Here is a 19849-nt window from a genome sequence, read left to right as displayed (position 1 = left end):
CCAGGCCTCCTCACTATATATCAGAACTGGATCACAAATCCTCACAAGCACACTCAAAAATCTAGTGCAACATCTTCCCAAAACAGTGGAGGTTATTATAACAGCAAATGGAGACTAAATCTTATGGTCAGGTGTCCACACTCTTTTGTCCAGTTAGTGTAATATATAAGTCGTTAAAAATAACAAAAATTATTTGAATTTAAAGTAATGAAAAATCAATTAATAATTAATTATATATTTTATTTAAAACAATTTATGTATGGAAGTGTCAAAAGATTGACTTTTGCTCTGAAACCATTAAGATGTTCCTTAATGTGTATAGTGTATACAACATGGTCCCACACACACACACACACACACACACACACACACACACACACACACACACACACACACAAGCTAAGAAATTTGTCTTATCGCACTACCAAGACCTCTCCATTAACTGCATGCATTACATAACAGAGAGAATGAACAAGCATTTTCAAGTTATTTTGTTGCTCCTGGCATTCTCTCGAGATTAGATTCTGCAGCCTATGGGTAAATGTACGGTTATGTGTGCTGTAAAGCCAAGCACCTCATTCTCAGTCTCATTTACAGAGTTTGCCAATAGACCTGTCTGGAGGAATCTGTCAGAGTTGTACTGCAAGCCCTGTGGCTGATAAAGCTGGATAAAGTCTAGCACGAAATATACAGTAATTCTATCTGCTATAAAGCAGACAGACAGTCTAGAAGAACTGCTAGATGACATTCTGGCATTCCATAAGATTGATTCGCCTCCATTTACATCAAGAGACATGTTGATAAATTTCCACTAGGTTTTGCATTTGAACATTTGATATTTCATGAAATAAATCAACTCTACGATTTATTTTGCAAATGAAATGCAAAATAAAAACAAACCAACATTCATTTTAATCCCATATTTGTACTTTTTATAGCTTATGTATTATACATACAGCTTATACGAAGAAAAAACGCAGCAAAGCATTTTTTAAATAATTTATTAATATATGTAATATAATATATAGCATATATTATATTGCATTAATCTTTCATATGATAGTAAATGAATTCTATTTGCATTTGCATATATATGTGGGAACTACAAAATATTCATAACAAAATATTACTCAAGCGTTTGTTCTTGGGTTCTTTGTGTTGTCCTGCTCAAGGGGAGTCACACCCTCATTCACTCACTTATTCCCAACAAGAGGCAATTTAAAACAATTGAGCTACCAGCATGTTTTTAGAGGTGGGAGGAAATCTGAGAACATAGAGGAAATCCATGTGAACATGTGAAGAACGTGAAAAGTTCCCCACAGACAGTAATCTGAGATCAAGATGGAACCTAGTGGACTTTTAGCTGTTTAGCAACTCTACTGAACCTACTACACCAACATGCCACCAATTAACAAATATATAGGGTAACAATCTACTTTGACCTTACTGCATTACTTAGACATTTAATTGTCTATTATTTAAAAACCATATAATGAACAAAAATAACTTTATAACTCTTTAAGCTTTTGACCTATTCAGTATATAATCCATATATAATTTTAAACAGTGAGCCATAACTGACTGTAAGCACACTGAGCTCTGGACCTCTGCAGTTTCAGAAGGTTTTTGTTTTTAAGCTATCATGTGTCTCTAGTTATTAAGTTCAATATGGAAACAGCTATGTCATGACCACATAGTGGTAAAATGTAGCCTAGTATGCGGAAAAACCTTCGTTCCATGACTACCCAATCAGCAATGATGACTCTTTCTCAACTGGCACTCCCATACTCTCCCCAACACTCCCAGGTTTTCCACAGACTTACACTGCTTTCACACCTATTACCTAGTCCGGGGAAAACACGCCAGGATTCGATTCACATAGACCAAATGCTGCATGTGTGAAAGCACCCTTAATCGCCCACAGTGTTTTGCTTGCTAGAGATCTTAGGTTATAAGGAAATTTTTAGTATTTCATCTCCAGACAGCTCCAGAAAATTTTGAATATAGAAATCAGAGATAATGCACTCAAAAATACACACACAAAAAAAACCCTAAATAGACAAAGCAAGCCAAACAAAACCATGGATATCAGTAGTATAAAAGAGTCACAGGAGGTTGAAACCACAGAAATATGTGGTCTTCCATAGTTGGATATCACTCACATTTTGATGGTGAATATGGTCCTGATAGTGAATAATTTATAGACAAATGTAAAAAAATAAGCAAGCATCTATTCATATCTGAGTATTATATTCACACACAACTTTCACTACTTATGCAATGTATACTTTTTTTTTATATTCTTCGTAAACTTTAGAGATTGTTGTGTGTTAAAATCCCAAGAGGTCAGCAGTTTATGAAATTTTCATACCAGTCCATCTTACAACCATGCCACAAAGTCACAGAGATGTACAGGTGTTTTCAATAAAGTTCATGGTAGTGTGCATATTGAGAGTATGTAAAGTATATGCACAAATGTTCATAAACACATGACCTTAAAATTTGTATGCACTTTTTGAACATCCCATTCCACATTGTTGCTATAATAAACTCTTTTTATAAAATGAACAAATAAACAGTTTGCGGAAAAAACCCATATTGTTGGAAAAGTTAGATGTCCCAATGCTTTCCTATATATATTGTACATACGGGTCTACATTAAATAGATGTGCATAAAAGACAATGTAATCAAGTATTTGTACAAAAAAAAAACATCCGATGCAAAAATGTCAAATGGCAGTGATTATGGGACAAACCCTGAATCATAATTCTGAGTAAAAAGGCATTGTAGAAACAAGTAGCCATGGATACCGCTGGCCACAAACGTTCTTGGGTGCACACACTCACACCCACACACACCACCTACATGCACAAAGCCATTTATAGGCACCGTACACAAGGTATGTTTATGAGTTTTACAGCTGAAGCAAATCTAATGTGGTTGCTTGGTTTCAAAATGACATACCTGATCTCACATCTCAAATCTTTAAAGAGAAACAACCGAGAGATTCTCAAATCCTAAAACAAGGGAATTTATACGGTATCTTACACTCCTCTTGTGACTGATCAGGTTCATCTTTATTCCTTTGTGTGTATACACTGTACATATGAGATCATCGGCTAAATCAGAGTATCATGCAACAGCACGAATAAAATATTTACAGAATATAGTATATGTAGCAGAAAACCTCTTTACAGGATGATTTATTTTTGGCTTTTCATTTATCACATATACTATATAGACTATAGACATTTTTCCGGAACCAGTATATATTCCACCCTTACGAGGGAACTATCAAGGTCCGTGACGTGGGGCCGCCTTCCCGTGGGCTCACCACCTGCAGGAGGGACCGTAAGGGACGGTGCTGTGTGGATTGGGCAGCAGTCGAAGGCGGGGGCCTGCTTAGACTGCTGCCCCCGCGACCCGAATTACGGATAAGCGGGAGAAAATGGATGAATGAGTATATATTCCAATATGTATTTTAACCATAAGTAGTTTTACCCAAACATGAAAAATAAGAAGGTTCCAACTGTGGTGCAGAAACATTGTGGACGAGTTTAAATGCTGGTATCTGATTACAAAATAAATTCATTAGGCTTATGTCCATTTCTCTACAGCATGTAGCTATGTTTTAGAAAATCTTTTGGCAGACTGATTGTTTTTACCTCTGCCATTCTTTAACTGGCAATCTTCGCAAGAACATACTATATTCGAGATGAAATTAAAAGCATATTTTTTTGTCTTTTGTCATCAATTCTGCTTCAATAGCCATTTTATCCTGGAATCAGACACTATACTGGGAACACCGGGCACTAGATAGGAGAATTTTCACCCAGATGGGATGCCAGGTAATCATATCAAGCCTAGGGGCAATTTACCCTAGCCAAATGCTCCTTCTAGCATTTTGTTTTCTTTAATTTGAGATATAAGTGCATGTTATAGGCTTTTTTTTTTTTTTTTTTATTTATTTTTTTTTTTGCAATAGCTTAAATGAGGAAACAAATATAATATTATGGTTGAAATCAGGTCAACAGCACTGAGGAGGTTTCCCAGACCACCACGCATATAGTATATTACAATCTATGATTTAAAAAAAAGGAGTTACTCTTCACTTTGAGTTGATAGTCTGGATAGGCAAATATCCTACAGCGTTTGCATACTGAGGTGTTAATGGCAAGAGTTTGGAAGTGTGGAATCAGTACACTGTAAAGGTGGCACCTCGGAATTTTGTTAGTCGAGGTGTTAATTTTGTCAAACCCTAAAAATGTGCACACTTACACCCATGGAGGGCAGGTGCTGAGCGGCAAGGTTTGTAAGACAAATAGAGCCTCTCTTGGGTTTGAGGTGCCAGATTTCGTTGCACGCGCACATGCAAGCCATATGGATGCATCTGTCAAAACTGTGAACTCATTTAAATTCCAAACAACTAGTCTGGCTTCCAAAATATGAGACATGAAAGCAAAAAAAGTTTATTCTGCAGAATTAGATATGAAGGAGCTAGAAGGATTGGGGTTTCAGGAGAACAAGGACATCAACATCTGATGCATACCACCTTTTTTCCAGTGACAAGTCAAAAGAAACAAACCATGATAAATGCTCTCTGTAAATGTGGGCGCAACATTGCGTGTTTATATTATGTAAACCCATTTGCTGCGTCCTAAGTGCTATCGCATTTGCAAGTGCTGGTGTTTATAGAAGGACCACGTGTCAAACATGTCTCTCTTATTAACTCACAACAGCAGGGAGAGGTCCAGTGATTTTTTGTTTGTTTTTTTGTTTTTTTGCTTATGAGAATTACAAGTGATTTCATATTAGATGGAAGGGTTTTTTAAAAAAAAAAGCATTTTGAAACGATTTTTTGCTTTCCAGGTTAGTTTAAAGAGCATTTGATGCACCAGTTTTTATTTATTTATTTTATATTGATTTACTCTGCTTTTTAGACTCCTCCTCATTTGCTTTGCTTTCACTGTGAAATATCAAATGCTGCTCTTTTGCCCTTAATTGACACAATTACCCGAGAGAGTTACCTTTTTATATCCTTGGGGTCTGCAGAAATTGTGGTAGGGGCAGCTGCTCATTGTTCACCTTCCTTGAATTCTCCCACCCCCTACCAAAATATGAACACAAATTGGGTTTCAGGACTCTGACACTTGACAAAAGTAACCTTTCATAGATAGTGGTATACAATATAACCGAGACCCTCTGTGGTACGATAAATTGAAGACTGAAACTTCTTTTTTTTATTGAGCCTTTTTGCTTTGTCACCCTGGATTTCAAAAGAAAAAAAAAAACAAGAATTTAAAGGGCAGAAATGATATTTTAATAGTGGACGTGTTGTACTCTGGATCAAAGAGCTCATTATTCCAACTCTATAATTTAAGGATATTTACAAAAGGGCTTTTAGTTCTTAAGGCTTTGCAGAGTTTCAAATATTTTGGTACATTCTGTGACATCCTTTTGTCCCACAATGTGTTTATTTCTTGACCAAAACTGTAACTGGAAGTCTTTGGTCTTATATAAAAATTTTTAACGGACAATATGCATTAAAAATAGGCAGCTTTATATAAATATGTATGTAGATTTAGATACTATGAGACCATATTTTAAAATTATAAATTGTTTTAGTATAGAGGTGTAGAATAGTATCATTTTTTTGATAGATAAGCATATTGGCATGAGCCCAGGGCAGGCTTTATTGCCACAGAAGCAGTTCTTAGGTACAAATCTACAAGATCTAGGTGAGAGTATCCAGTAATGCAAGGGTGAGTTATGGTACAATCAACTGTTTATGGCAATCGAACATTTTTAGAGTATCTATGTGGGACCATCTACAGCCACAAGGACAAAAAGCTCCAAGCAGTAGAAGAGCATAGGAATACCTGTAAACAGTGTCACATGTATTATATGTACATGTATGTGTGTACAGCTGCTAAAATATGCTTTTCTGGCATTTTTATAGCCCTGATACTAAAATACCAAATGCTCCCCTGAGAGAATTTCAATCAAGCCTAGCTTCCTAAAATGTGGTGGGCTACTAATAGGGATGTGATTTCTATATAGCTCCACAATCTAGAAATAAAACCGCACGTCTTCACTCTTTTATTTCAAACCCAATTTGTATAATTGTAGAAATGTACAAAGTTTTATACTAAGCTTTATGTCTACAGTATATACAGTACATTTGAAGTCATTAGCTTACACACTTCTTGTAGATTGTTAATTATTTTGTTTTCTGAAAACCATGTAGCTTTAATTTCAAAAGTTTAATAAAACAATTTTAATTTTAATTTTAATTTTAATCGATTCTGAACAAGCTCTTCATGTTCAGTATCAATGAATGTTTGCACATTTAGTAATACTTGTGTACTAAAAGGTCTTCCAGTTTTCCAAATAAAGTCCAAGAAAGGATTTCAGGAACTCAGGAACATCGCAAAACATAAAAAGATTGCTTCATAATCCAGTTAACAACACGCAGTATTAGGATCGAAGCGCATACAAACCTAAACTGGTTTATTTGCATAAATTGAGCTATTATTGTGTCTTGAAATAGTTTAATCCAGGCAAAAACAGTTTATGATCCTTCTTATTATTTTTATATTAACATTTTGCAGACAAAGGCATACAAAAACGTATGACCTTGACTGCAAGTATGAAACTGCTAATTTAACATCATATTCAATAAGGTTCAAAAGAGACTGCAGTTCATGTTCAGTAATCACTTACAGTACTAAAACCCTAGACTGGATCTAGCCTATCACAGAGTTTTGTAGTGTTAAAACCAATTTTGTAATCTAGCTTAAATGAGGAAGTCAGCACTAAGGATGAAAACAAATGGTTTTTTTCCCTTTCCCATATTGAAAAAAAGTATTTTTAACACTAAAAAAAGCTTTCAGTGCTCAACCCCAGTTCAGAGTGTATATCAATTCAAGATTAAGCTTCATCTGTGTCTAATACAAAATATATTGTGAAGGCATAAGATCATATTTGGGTTGCTTGTTGCATCATCCAGGTTGCTGTTTTAGCTGACTTGTCAAAATTTACTGTATTAAAATTGCAAAAGGAGCCTCATTTAAGTGCTTCCCCTTCCTCTCCCCTTGGCTGTCTGCCCTTGCCTGGTGTGCTGGGACCCCTGAAGTTGCTGGGAAAGCAAAAACATAAAACAGATAAAACACTCCTACATCTACACACCCTTCAAATCTTCAGGGGCTTTTTATAGTTCTTGATTTTGTTGAAATAGTGTTTGAACTATCAAACCGAAGGTCATACTTAATATGAAGTGTTTTGATGTCGGCTGATTTGTCTCCGTGACCTGCCAGTTAAAGAAAGACAGCAGACATCTTCAATAAGAACATTTTTCCACACTGGCAAATTTACTAAAAAAGAAAATTACCCCTGTTAAATGAACCCTGACAGAATAGATGTGAACCAACAGAGTTAAAATATAATTAGATCAACTTTCCAAGTATTTGTTTAACAAGAGTGCTTGGTGGAGAATGAACCTGTAGGCTATATTTAGCATTGGCTAAACTGGAAAAAAATATTTGATGTCACTCTCTGTGCTAATAAAGAATAATAAATGCAATTCGTCACCTGCTATAACACAACTTGTATCAAATGTAAATATTCCTATTTCCTTTTTTTCCAGGGCTTGAATCTGTAAGAGACTAAAAATATATTGTACCCTGTCCTATGACACATGTCTTGCAAGATTTTACTTGTCTAGTGAGCCTACATAGGGTCCATTTTAAACACTGTCAGTACAGAATGAATGTAATAAAAATAACCACTAAAAAAGGAAAAAGGTATATATTTTGAGTCAGCGATGCTTAGAAATGCCTGCCTACCTCATAGTGAATCTCAAAGTTTGAGTGCAGTTCAGATGGCACCTTCCTAACTGTATGGTATAACAGAATTTCAGGAGGCATTTCCCTTGGAATGCAGTATTTCAGGATCTAAATATTTATGAATTATTTATACAACTTTTTAAACAGTGCACAACATCAACTAAACTGAACTGGATGGGAAATAAAAAATATTGTTACTTTAGAAGCTTTTTAGGGGCTGCAAGGGATGAATTTAAAATTTTGCATGTTTCTAACAAGTTAAGAATGCTGATGGAGCCACCAGGAAAGAGGAAAAGAGGAAGACCAGGGAGGAGGTTTATGGATGTTTTAAAGGAAGACATGCAGGTAGTTGGGGTGTATAAGGCAGATGTAAAGGACAAAGGGGTATAGAGACGGATGATCCGCTGTGGTGACCCCTAATGGGAGAAGCAGAAAGAAGAAGAAGAAGCATGTTTCTAACAAGTTTTTTTATTGACCATTTAGATGATTTGATCATAGAGACCAGTCAACCCCCATCAACATGTTTGACTGATTATGACCAATCATTTTCTGAATACCACAAACCATACACTCTGAAAATCAACAGAATTTTTTTAAAGAAATCTCCTTTAATAAAAACATCCCTCTGAAGCTACCAGTGGTGGACGAAGTACGCAAAGCAGGTACTTGACTAAAAGTAGTGATACGCACAGTAAAAGATTACCCCAGTAAAAATGCTCCCTTTAAACTTTCACTTGAGTAAAAGTACAAAAGTATTAGCCTTCAAATATACTTAAGTATCCAAGTACTATGATTTATTATGTTTATAATGTCTTATCATTTTTATCACAAAACTGTTGCTTAATCCACTCGGTTTTATTAGTCAAACAATGATGATATCTAATAAATGATCATGAGCACAAAACCTTCTTTTCAACGACTTAAAAAAAAAAAATCTTAAAAAATCACGCAAACAAGGCCACTAGTGTTGTGGCAAGTAAGAGTCGGGAGTTTCTTCCATCATTTATTACTCTCAAAATGTTCTTCTTGCTGTTGCACTGACGCTGAACTGTATGCTCGTGCTAGACACCACCAACTGGCAATGATGGTTCTCGCTTGAATGATGCCCTGGGTGAACAATGCCATGACCCAACGTCTCCCCCATTGATTAGTTTCAGCGTTGAAAAGCTCGTCTCTGCTTTAGCTACTGCCATTGGATGAGTAAGACATATTCTAAGAGAAGTCCACAAATTTGGATACATTTCTGAGAGCTCCTTTTCGTGTATAAATATCACCCTAAATGCATTTATTGCACAATTAAATACAATGACCTGCGCCCATGTCGTCTATACCTAAATCTGCTCTACCCTGATTGTCAGCTTGCTGTGTGATGACCAGTTTTTATCCACTTATAAATAAAAAGGAACGACTGATTTCATAAAACATGTACTTGAGCAAATAGAACAATATTTGACTTGAAATGTAGTGAAGTTAAATGAAAAGTCTTCCCAAACGAAAATTGTTACGTATAAATACGCAAAAACTCCTTAAGTACTGTAACGAATTACTGTCCATCACTGAAAGCTACTTTCGCATTAGCAGCGATTTTATAGTGGCTAGTAGACATTCTTTCTCTGGGTTGCCAAAGTCATCACTGGCTGGCGTTTTACTATTGACAGCAGATTAGTAGACAGATCATGTACTCTCTACTGTCTTTACTCTCAGTGGAAGTCACTGCACATTTTTAAAAAGTTGAACTATGGGCACGCCCACATCTCATAAGCAACATGCTCATGTTTCACCAGCTCTCACTAAATATGTACGGTCACTGGTTGCGTTGTTGCTGTGAGCCACAGTATGTGTGAGCGTAGCTTGAGATACTCATTTGCCAGATATCTCCAGAATAAGCAGTTAAACATTTGTAGAATGTATATGGAATGCAGAAGATGAACGGACTAGATATTGGAATTGTCTTCAAACAGGGTCAAGGACAAAGCAAGGTAAAATGAAATATTTTTTTTTCATTTGCTTCCTTCCAGTGCGACGTAAAATTTTAAGGGGATTTTTCTTTCATACACATTCGTAACAAAATGGACTAGCCGGTGGAGATATCCCTGCTAAAAACACTGGAGTCGAGTTAGAATTGTTTGGGTTTAAATTCCTTTTGAAAAGTGCAACGGCAAGTATGATGAGAGCTACAGGAAAACGATGAGGCAAAATACCTGCATGATCAGCTCATGTGAATTTTTTGTCACTATCCCGCATGTTTCACAATAATGCTTACATCATGTTTGGCATTTGAATCAATTCAACCTTAAAAAATGCCATTGTTAAGTCATATGTCAGCATGGTCAGCATAGCCTGTGAATTTTGCTCTGACAGTTCCTCAAACTCAGCTACATCACACCAGTTCATACTTAGTCTCTGACTGGTTTTTCTCCCCGATCCTGCTCACACGGTTATCGTAATTGTTTGTATCCATCAACAAACAGACATACGGTTGCTGTCTGGATATTTTAGACATGGCGAGTTAAATATTTGAGTACCAATTAATGCAAACAAAATGCGGACTCATTTAAGGCCCCTGCCCAGGCAGGTATAACTGATACTTATTAAGGGGAAGCTGTACATTTACGCTACTGAACATGGTCTTGGTTTCACATGCATTAGGTCATGACCAATCACAAAATTCTCCAACACACAGGTGTTTTTCTTGGATCCTCTGATATCTATTAGCCTTACCTGTATTTGTATCTGTTCATTCAGAAAAATCGATTGTTATTCTGTTACATCCTTAAGAAAAATATTAATACAATTGTCGATGGGCAATTCCAATCAATCCACCTGCCAGCAGATGCTAGGAGACCATGCACAGAGAGTAACCCAAGATCAGGAACCAACTGGGAACCCTAAAGGCTCAGTGGTTAATGTTTCAGCCTTTGAATCTGAATGTTGTAAACTCAAATCCCAGCACTACCAATTTTCCACCAAGCAAGGCTCCAGTGGTCTTAAGGGGATAATTGTAAGTTGCATTGTGCCAGGGTTCATTAATGTAATACCAATAAGCAACAGTGACTGTAAAAGCATCTTTAGAGTTTACTTCAAAAAGTTACCAGAGTGCACTCCAATTACAGGGCATCCAACTAAAAAAATAAGGGATATTTGATCAAAACGTTTGTTATTTCAACAACTTCTACACCAAAAAACAGGGATGTGAATCCGATTTAGCTATTTTTCCCCTACTGTCATCAAAATCTAGCGACGACTCTGTAATTCTACTTTAATGAATGCATCAATAGTTTATTTGTGTCGCGTTTTTGGAACTCCTTTTTTGGTTCGAGCTGTTTTCTCTCCTAACTCCAATCTCCACCACCTTAAAACTGACTCTAGATCAGTATTAGTGCGCGTGCAGAAGCTTTTCACATGGTGTAAAGCTCTGATCCTGGACCAGTTGTGGTTAATAAGCAGGGCCCGATTTCCCAAGCTAGTCCCTCCCTCTCTTCTCTTTTCTTTCTCTCGAATCCAAGCCCTTTTAAGTCACTCAGTTTTCAATTGAACACGCTGAATCGAAAGAGAGAGAGAAGCAGGGTGAGCTTCTGTTTTTTTTTTCTCCTCCATACTTTTTGTACCTTTGGTCGAGGGACAGCACAAGGCAAAGCGAATTATTTTGCCAGGAGATAAGTCTGTTATATACAAATACATTTCCTTTTTTTCTGCTTGAATTGTAATAGAAGTAGAACAGCGTCTATTGCTTTCGATCGCTTTGCGTGTGTGTGTGCGCGTGTGTGTGTGTGAACACTAATGTAAGACGATTCAGTTTTTTTTTTTCCGTGCATGCGTGTCCCCCCCTAAAATCGTGAGTAGTGTCGGTCGAGCTGTGTGTGTGTGTGTGTATGTGTAAACGCCCAGCTTGTTGACCGGTGGGCTGAAGTTTAGTTTGCAGCGCACGCGCCGACCGACTGCCACAGTGCTGCATTGAAAGCGCGTGCTGCGCGTCGTAACGTTACACTAAGACACTCGTTTCTTTCTTTGCTTTGCTTCTCTAGAAAAAAGAGAAACACGTTTACTTCTCGCAAAGGCTGCTTTTAGAGGGAAAAGGACTGGCTCTATCACCGAGCATACAGACGGGGCACGTTTCCTATCTCGTTCAGACTCCAGGGCGAGGAAAAGACTGCGATTTTGAACGGGATTTTACTAAAGTCCGAGTCACTTTCATGCACTGAGAAGAAGCAAAGGAAGAGGTGGTGGAAGAGGAGGAGGAGGAAGGTCAATCCCAGGGGTGTGTGCGCTTTATTCCGCGTTTTTCCCCTAACGAAACATACACAGAGAAAAGGTTAGTACATTTTCCTTGTGTTTTTTTTTTCCGTGTCTACAGGTGTGAGCAGTTTCAGTGCGCGTGCGTGTCATGTTGCATCTCGTGCACTGTTTTCATGCATTTGTGTTTTTAATTATTACGATCCATATTGTTTTCTAAACAATATGCAAAACAAACAACCATATCTGGTGTTTTGCTGAGTGTTGAGCTTATGTGAACTATTTGTTAGTGATTTTTTTTTTAAACAGTAGGTTCACGTCTTCTCCAGAAGATTGGATGCGGAAGTAGCCAAACCACGAAGCTTCCATAACATCTCAGACCTTGTCTGAATGATCGCGCGCGCTAACACACACACACACACACACATATGCAGAACCTCGCTCTGTCGATTTCGGATAAACGCGTTGGTTCACGCGAACGCCGCAGCGCCCGGTTGAATCGCGAACGGCGCGCGCGACCCGAAGCATTTGGCGGAGAGCAGCCCGTCTACAGTGCGCGTGCACGCGAAATCACTGTGATTAGCCAGCCGGTCGCTTTTAATAAAGCAAGCGACTCCGAGGCAAAAGGCAGGGGTTTAACACGTAGGGACGATCTGAGGGGAATTTTTCCTCTCCTTTTTTTTCTTTTCTTTTCTTTTCTTTTTTTTCTCTCCTCCCTTCAGGGCTAAAAGGCTCACCTAATTAATCAGGGCGAGCAGTCGGCGGCGCTCGAGCTATGTGACGTCATGGCGCAAGTGCGCTGAAGGGGGGAAACCCTGCGGTTTGTTCTTCGAATTGGAAGAGACCTACACTAAACACCCCCCCCCCCCCTCTCACAGTGCCTCCCAACAGGACTCTACCTTGTGTGCACCATCTTCATTACTTTATAGCGACGCAGTCCACTTCATATATTGGCCCATGATGAAGGTTCTTAGTGAAATAACCTGATCTTGCTGGTATAAACTCTACCAATATAGTGAGCTCTGTCTATGAATGGGGCTTTGTACATTTACCCTGACTTGGTGGTTTGCATATCTGCCTCGTACCTCCAGGGTTGGGATCCTGAAGGTTGTTCTCCCTCAGCGTCAGGGTTTTTCCCCTGTGTTCTGCAGTACCCCAGGACCAAAAACAAATCTTCTAGCGTTTCCCACATTGTCCGTAGTGTGTGTATGTATAATGAGTCGGCACTTCGATGAGGATGTCCCACGATAGGCTCCAGGTTCCCTGTGTAGGAAAAACGGCATAGAAAATAAAAGGAAGCATAGTTTCAAGATATTCTCATTTGAATTTTTGGCATTGATTAATGTGTTGATCAAACTTGTGATTGACTATTTAATTAAGCATATATATATATATATATATATATATATATATAAATATATATAAATATATATATATATATATACACAGACACACACACACACACACGGTATATTCACATGTTGGAAATTGCCCATGATGAAGGTTCTTAGTTAAATAACCCAATTCCAGTTGGTAGTATAAACTCTATTCTTACTGTGAGCTCTGTCTATGGCTGGGATTTTGTAGGTTTTAGGGTCCTGGAGATTGTTTGCCAGTACTCCAGTCCAAATACCCATCTTATAGTGTTGCCGGCTTTTCCAAATTGTCTGTTTGTGTGCGTGAGTGTAATGAGTTGGCATCCTGTCTAGGATGTCCCATGATAGGCTTCGGGTTCCAAGTCCTCTCTTAGACTTGAGTGTTTATTTCAAGTGTGTATGTATGACGTATTCTGTGTATGTGGATTCATGTGTATGGAGTATTTATGTACTGGGAGTCGCCATGATTAAGGTTTTTAGTGAAATAACTATATACCAGTTTGTAGTATAAACTCTGCCCATACTGTGAGCTTTGCCTGTGTCTAGAATTTTGTCCATTTTAGTGGTTTAGAGCTTCACACATTTGCCCTGAACCTTCAGGGTTGGGGGTTCAAATCCCATCTTTGCCTAGTGTGCGTGGCTTTTACATGTTCTCCCTGTTTGAGGAGCAGCTTTAGGGATTTTTGCCTGGGTACTCTAGTCCGTGTGTGTGTGTGTGTGTGTGTGTGTGTGTGTGTGTGTGTGTGTGTGTGTGTGTGTGTGTGTGTGTGTGTGTGTGTGTGTGTGTGTGTGTGTGTGTGTGTGTGTGTGTGTGTGTGTGTAATGAGTTGGCACTCCTTGCAGGATGTCCCATGATAGGCTCCAGGGTGCCTGTGTAGGGGAAACGGCATAGATAATGAAGGGAAAGATGGTTTTCAATTTTAATTGTTTGCCATTGAATCATACCTATATTAGACTTCTAATTGATTTAGTTATTTGTTGTATACTGCATGGCTAGAAAGAGCATGGACACTTGCCTATAACAAGCATATGTTTCACGTCTTTTATTTTATTTATTTTTAACAATTAATCAAGTAATTGGATAAGAAGCACATTTTCTTTATAAAAAAACAATACTAAATATACAAGAGAAAATAAGATAGGTCTTTTAAAATAATTTGTTTCCTTTTTAGAATAATTTACATTTTATTGCTGAAATTGCATACAAGAATATCTCTGTAAATGAAACCCATTAGGTGCATTTAATTGCCATGTTACATAATGTAAATACAAATATAAAAATAAATTTGATTTCATTTTTTTTCCAAAAGTTTTTAAAAGAGTAGTCATTACGCACTGATACTGTCTTTGTGTTTTAGTTTGAAATGATCCCAGATTTAGGGTAGCTTTCCATCGTTTTCTTTAGCCTGAATCTTTTGGAAGCTTGTTTCTGCCACATTAAAAAAAGTTTGCCTAATTCTGAATTTTTATCCTCTCAATTAATATATATATATATATATTTTTTTCGCACTTTCAAGTTTATTTCTCGTAAACATCCAACATTTCTGGTGCATTCATCGGTAAACATGCTGTAAAATCCAGAGCTGATTGTTAGACAGAGCTCTCAACAGGGATCAGAGGCTTAGTTTGATACCATGCAATTCTATTGATTGTAACCTTTTTCAATTTTCGAAGTTTTCTGGCCTTACAGAGGGGTGACTCTGTCGGCTTGGCAAAAAATTGCTTATTGTGAGAGAAAAAATTTAAATTGCAAGAGAAAGAAAAACTCTAAATTGACAAAAAAAAAACCCACCAACAACTCGGAATTGTGAGAAATAAACACTCAAATTTGAAGAAATGAATTCGGAATTAGGCAAACTTTTTTTTTTTTAATGTGACGGAAACGGACTTCCAAATGAATCTTCTCCTCGACCCTCGTTGTTCCCCCCCCTATCTTCATTTTTTTTATTCTGCAGCATCTTCTGTGTTTACCTGTCAAAAAGAACACCAGAGTTTAGCAGGTGGTGCATCAGTAATAATTGTCCGTGTTGAAACACAATGCTTAGTGTTTGGTTAAATTATATAATTTTTTTTTTTTTTGTATTCTAATTACTTGAGTTACTCAGGGAATAATTTTTAGCCCTAAAGTCTACTGTTGCCTCCTGGAAATGACCCTGTGACTCTTCAGCACCATCTGCGCTGTTGGTCGACCTTGCCATGCTCGTTATGTATGGCATAACTCAAAAGCACACAGCATTTCATCATCTAGGATATCATCCTTGTTAAATTCGACAGGCTTGGGTGAAGGCAGCCGTATGAAATCCTTTTTCAACTGTACAGGTATTTTTTCCTTCCTTTTTTCTTTCTCACATTTAGCTGGTTCATCAAATGACTGTTTGGTTCAATTCAGCAGGTGGTATAGGGCATTCTAAACGGTTTTCGCTTTTGTAACAGTCTGTTAAGCACTGTTTAAAAACAAATATGTAAACATGATCATATCACAGTTCTTGTGGCATTTTACTGGGACTTTAAGGTAGCAGGGAATGTCATGAAATAAGTTGAACATTACGTTTTTAGTATAGAATTTATAATATTGATAAATAAAAATAAAATATTTGAGGACATTTTTGGAACCAAGGGGGAAAAAAAAATCACAGATCTAGTAATAATAATTGTTTATTTTTAGTAAGTGTGGTTTATAAAGGGAACCAGCATGTTTTCAGTCACACGTATCATCTTGCTGTAATTATAACATTTCAACATGTAGCCAACGGATAAACTTATCTGTTTCTCTTTCAAATCGCAAATGCTTTCTCATACTATTCGTTAGCTACCAGTGGATTTAACATCTAATAGGTTTAATTAATGTGTGTTCAGGTTTGCATGAGTAGGCCTGTCTGCTTTGTGAGTAGCCGGCTCAGAGCAGCCAGGCCGTGGATCACGTTACATTTCCTTTACCTTGTGAAACAAATCTGTTCAGTAAATGGCATGAGCTGTATGGTCCATACTAAAACGAATTGCAGGAACCTTTTCCTGGCTCGTTGTTTATCATTACACACTCACAGTCTTTTCTTGTGCAAGAGCCTGTATTTGTTTTTGGGTTTTTTTTGTTTTTTTTCCACCACCCCAGCCAGGTCTGTCATCAAATTGTACATAATTTTAGTTACTGCATTAATGCTAGTTACGGGGTATATTTTTTTGGTGGTTTTGATTATGCCATGTATTAATTTTAATTATGGAACAATAATTGTTTCAGGAGCTGATCACAAAGAATAAATCTAACTGAATGCAGTCCAAAAGCATCATTTACCCAGTCTCTTTTTTTTTTTTGTTTTTTTTTGTTTTTTTAATCAAAATGCATTATTTTTTATTTTTTTGCTTATAATGGCTATTCATTAATAATAAATTAAAGCAAATACTAATGTAAAATACCCAGAGACAGGAAGGAGATTAATTTTTTTATTTTTAATACAATTATTTTTTATTATTATTATTATTTTTGGTTAAGGCAATTCTGTGGTCCAGGCAAGTGATGACCCACTCAAATCTTCCATTGCAAGATGGAATTTTACATCACAAACCCTCATGCACATCACAGGACATGTGTTGCTAAAATGGGACGTTTTCTGTTTTGAAAGCACAATAATTGGGAACTTTCGTGGCATTTTTTTTTTTGCATGTGCAGGCATGCTCATCTGACTTCCTCTGACTAGGGGGAAAAAAAACTTGCTGTTGCAGCACACTCGTGCAATGCTGCCCAGAAAATAACTGTTTAGGGAAGCAATTATTGTTAATTCAAGAAATCAACTCTGCTCAATCAGTTTGTATATAACCAGCAAGAAAATTGTTCTTGTGTATACATGCAAAATATATTTCATTCATTTATTTATTTATTTTTTAAATATACAAAGCGTCTAAACAATTTGTCTCTTTTTGTTATACATGAATTTTTGTACTTGTTTTACAATTGTAAATCTGTTTACATTACAACTTTTCTTCCTGTGACTTAAAATAGGTGTTTTTTTAGGTATTTAAAGTAATAATACATTACCAATATTTAATTATTTTTTTCCATATTATGCAGAACTATTGCCAGGTAGCTTGCTAGTTATTGTTCTTAGCGCGCCAAGTGGTTGATTCTGATTAAGTGAAACAACCTAATGCAGGTCTTGCATTGTTGTTTTATCTATTTATTTTCAGTAACTGCTTTATACTGGTCAGGGCCATGATGGAGCTAGAGACTATTCTGGAAAACTTGGTGTTGTCCGGAAATATACACAGAATAAAGTCAGAGTATAGTCATGGAGTATGGCCAAAGGTGGGGTTTGTTATAAGCAAATGGTAAACCAATTAGCATGTCTTTCTTTTGTCCATGTTGATTTCTTAGGTGTTCATGTACTGGGGTTCCATCTAGTTTGCATTCCTGCCAAAATTTTACCTGAAATAGGCTCCAGATTTACCACAACCCTGACCATGATCAGGTGGTTGCTGAAACACCGCTATATTGGTTAGTTCATGTTTACATTTATCCAGGTAAAAGTCTAGTATCCAAAATTATACTCATAGAAACATCATTCCACAATGAAAAGCACGGCATTCATAAGCAGTTTGAACAATTAAAAGGATTCAAACGAGGTGAACTTATTTGAATGACCACTGCTTTTGCAATATGGTAACACCTTGTTGGCAGGTAATGTCCTACCATGTAAATTCCTGATCTGTGCTTCACACGTGAACACATATGTCTGTGCACATCAAAACATCATCATCATCATGATTGTCCCCTGAGGCGACCCCTAATTAAGAGAAACCGAAAGAAGAAGAAGAACAGTTGCTTACTTACCTTTACTTATCTCTGTGAAAAAAAAAAAAAGTTTTTATATAGTGTATGTAATGTGCCTCCTACTGAATAGGAGGATTAGGATTTAGCTACAAAATCTCATGTCAAATATATTTTTTATGGGTTTTTTTGTCTAGCACAACAAGCCAAAAGCTAATTCTACATATCATGGAAGCTTTTTAATAACTATGAATGTATCAGGTAAATTTTTTTTAATTGTCAAGTAACTAATGTTAAAACGATGAACCAGTTTAATGTTTGAAACAAGCTCTGTTTCCCCAGTTTAAATAGTGGACACAAAAACCTATACTTGTTCACTTTAAAACCAACTAGCTAACATTTATAATGTGCACCAGCTAGCTACACTGCTATGGTTGTAATTCCACATTGGAATAGTGACAAACTGTTCAGAATATTAAATATTAATCATCAATTTTTTCTAACTTGAGGTAACCAAGTTAGCTTTGTTGATACAGCTCCAGACTGCTGCTAATTAGTTAGCATGATTGCAGTTGAATTCCCACATGGATTTTGAGCGAGTACTTTCAAGAAAGCAAATGAGAGCATACAAAATAATTAGCTTTACTAAATACTATATAATAATGATATACTAAATACTATATAATATGTACATTAATACAAAATACTATAGCAATACTCTGCCAGTGTTTGATGATCCATTTTAGCTACGTGTTTTATGGCTCTAATATTATTTATTTAGCATGCTGTTAGTTGGATTTCCTGATGAGAAATTTAAGCAAAACAGGGAACACTGTGTAGTAAGCGAAATAGGATGAGGAAATGAGAACATGCTACGAAATAAGACAGTAAGAAACATTCAGAATGTGTGCAGTCTTGGGTGCTAATCTTGCTAGTATACAATGTACTCATTTCTAACATCATGTGGCCATTCTGAGGTCTTATGACTTTCTTGTTCTGAATGGGCTGATGACAGCTCAGTAGTCAGTAGGGGTGTAACGGTACACAAAATTCACAGTTCGGTTCAATTTCAGTACGGTTAAAGGGGAAGAAATGCAAGACATATAATATGTTGCGGTTAAGTCATTGTATTTATTCAGTATAAACTTGTCTGACATGATAAATCCTCATCCACTGTCAATATTAGATTTCAGTATTCTCTTTCAGTTTTCTTAGGAGATTATTTTTTACATGTGGCAAGTCTGTTTATGATTTGTTTTGATTAGTTTAAATTTGGATTCGGTTTGTTTATAACAGAAAAGAATTATACTCGAATTCATGATTCCCCTCATACATATTGATGTCTTGATATGTAGTTGACCTTGATATGTAGACCAGGCGATATAACAATCACGGTATATTACAGTGTACATTGCGAACTCTAAAGCGGAGCACGGTTCGGCAAATACATCGTCAACATTTTCGTAAATATGAGCCAACTCAAAAGGGGTGATTTCCAGCAATCTGCAGATATAGCTCCTATTATTTCACATCATTAGTTTCTGGGATCGGAACGTGATTAATGAAGCGTGTCATTAAAAGAGTGGGGGGAAAAATCACCCTGAACTACTGGCATATCAGTATTTCTCATTAAACT

The 19849-nt window shown here is 36.8% G+C and overlaps 1 protein-coding gene across 11 annotated transcripts in view; it reads left to right on the top strand.

Moving 5' to 3' along the window:
* The first annotated feature begins 9624 nt into the window (after nt 1-9624).
* atp2b4 (ATPase plasma membrane Ca2+ transporting 4) overlaps nt 9625-19849 on the top strand; it is a 109133-nt gene continuing 98908 nt past the window's right edge. For 4 of the 11 annotated variants that reach the window (XM_083533961.1, XM_083533954.1, XM_083533953.1 and 1 more), the window contains exon 1: nt 11369-12157. The gene's annotated coding sequence lies outside the window, so the exon portion shown is untranslated. Of the gene's footprint in view, nt 9825-11330; nt 12158-19849 lie in introns of those variants that run through there. The other 7 variants (XM_083533955.1, XM_083533964.1, XM_083533958.1 and 4 more) reach the window with 6 other exon arrangements.

The sequence above is a fragment of the Silurus aristotelis genome, assembly GCF_946808225.1.
Source record: "Silurus aristotelis genome assembly, chromosome: 28".
NCBI classification, from domain to species: domain Eukaryota; kingdom Metazoa; phylum Chordata; class Actinopteri; order Siluriformes; family Siluridae; genus Silurus; species Silurus aristotelis.
This window is presented reverse-complemented; position numbering and strand designations above follow the sequence as displayed.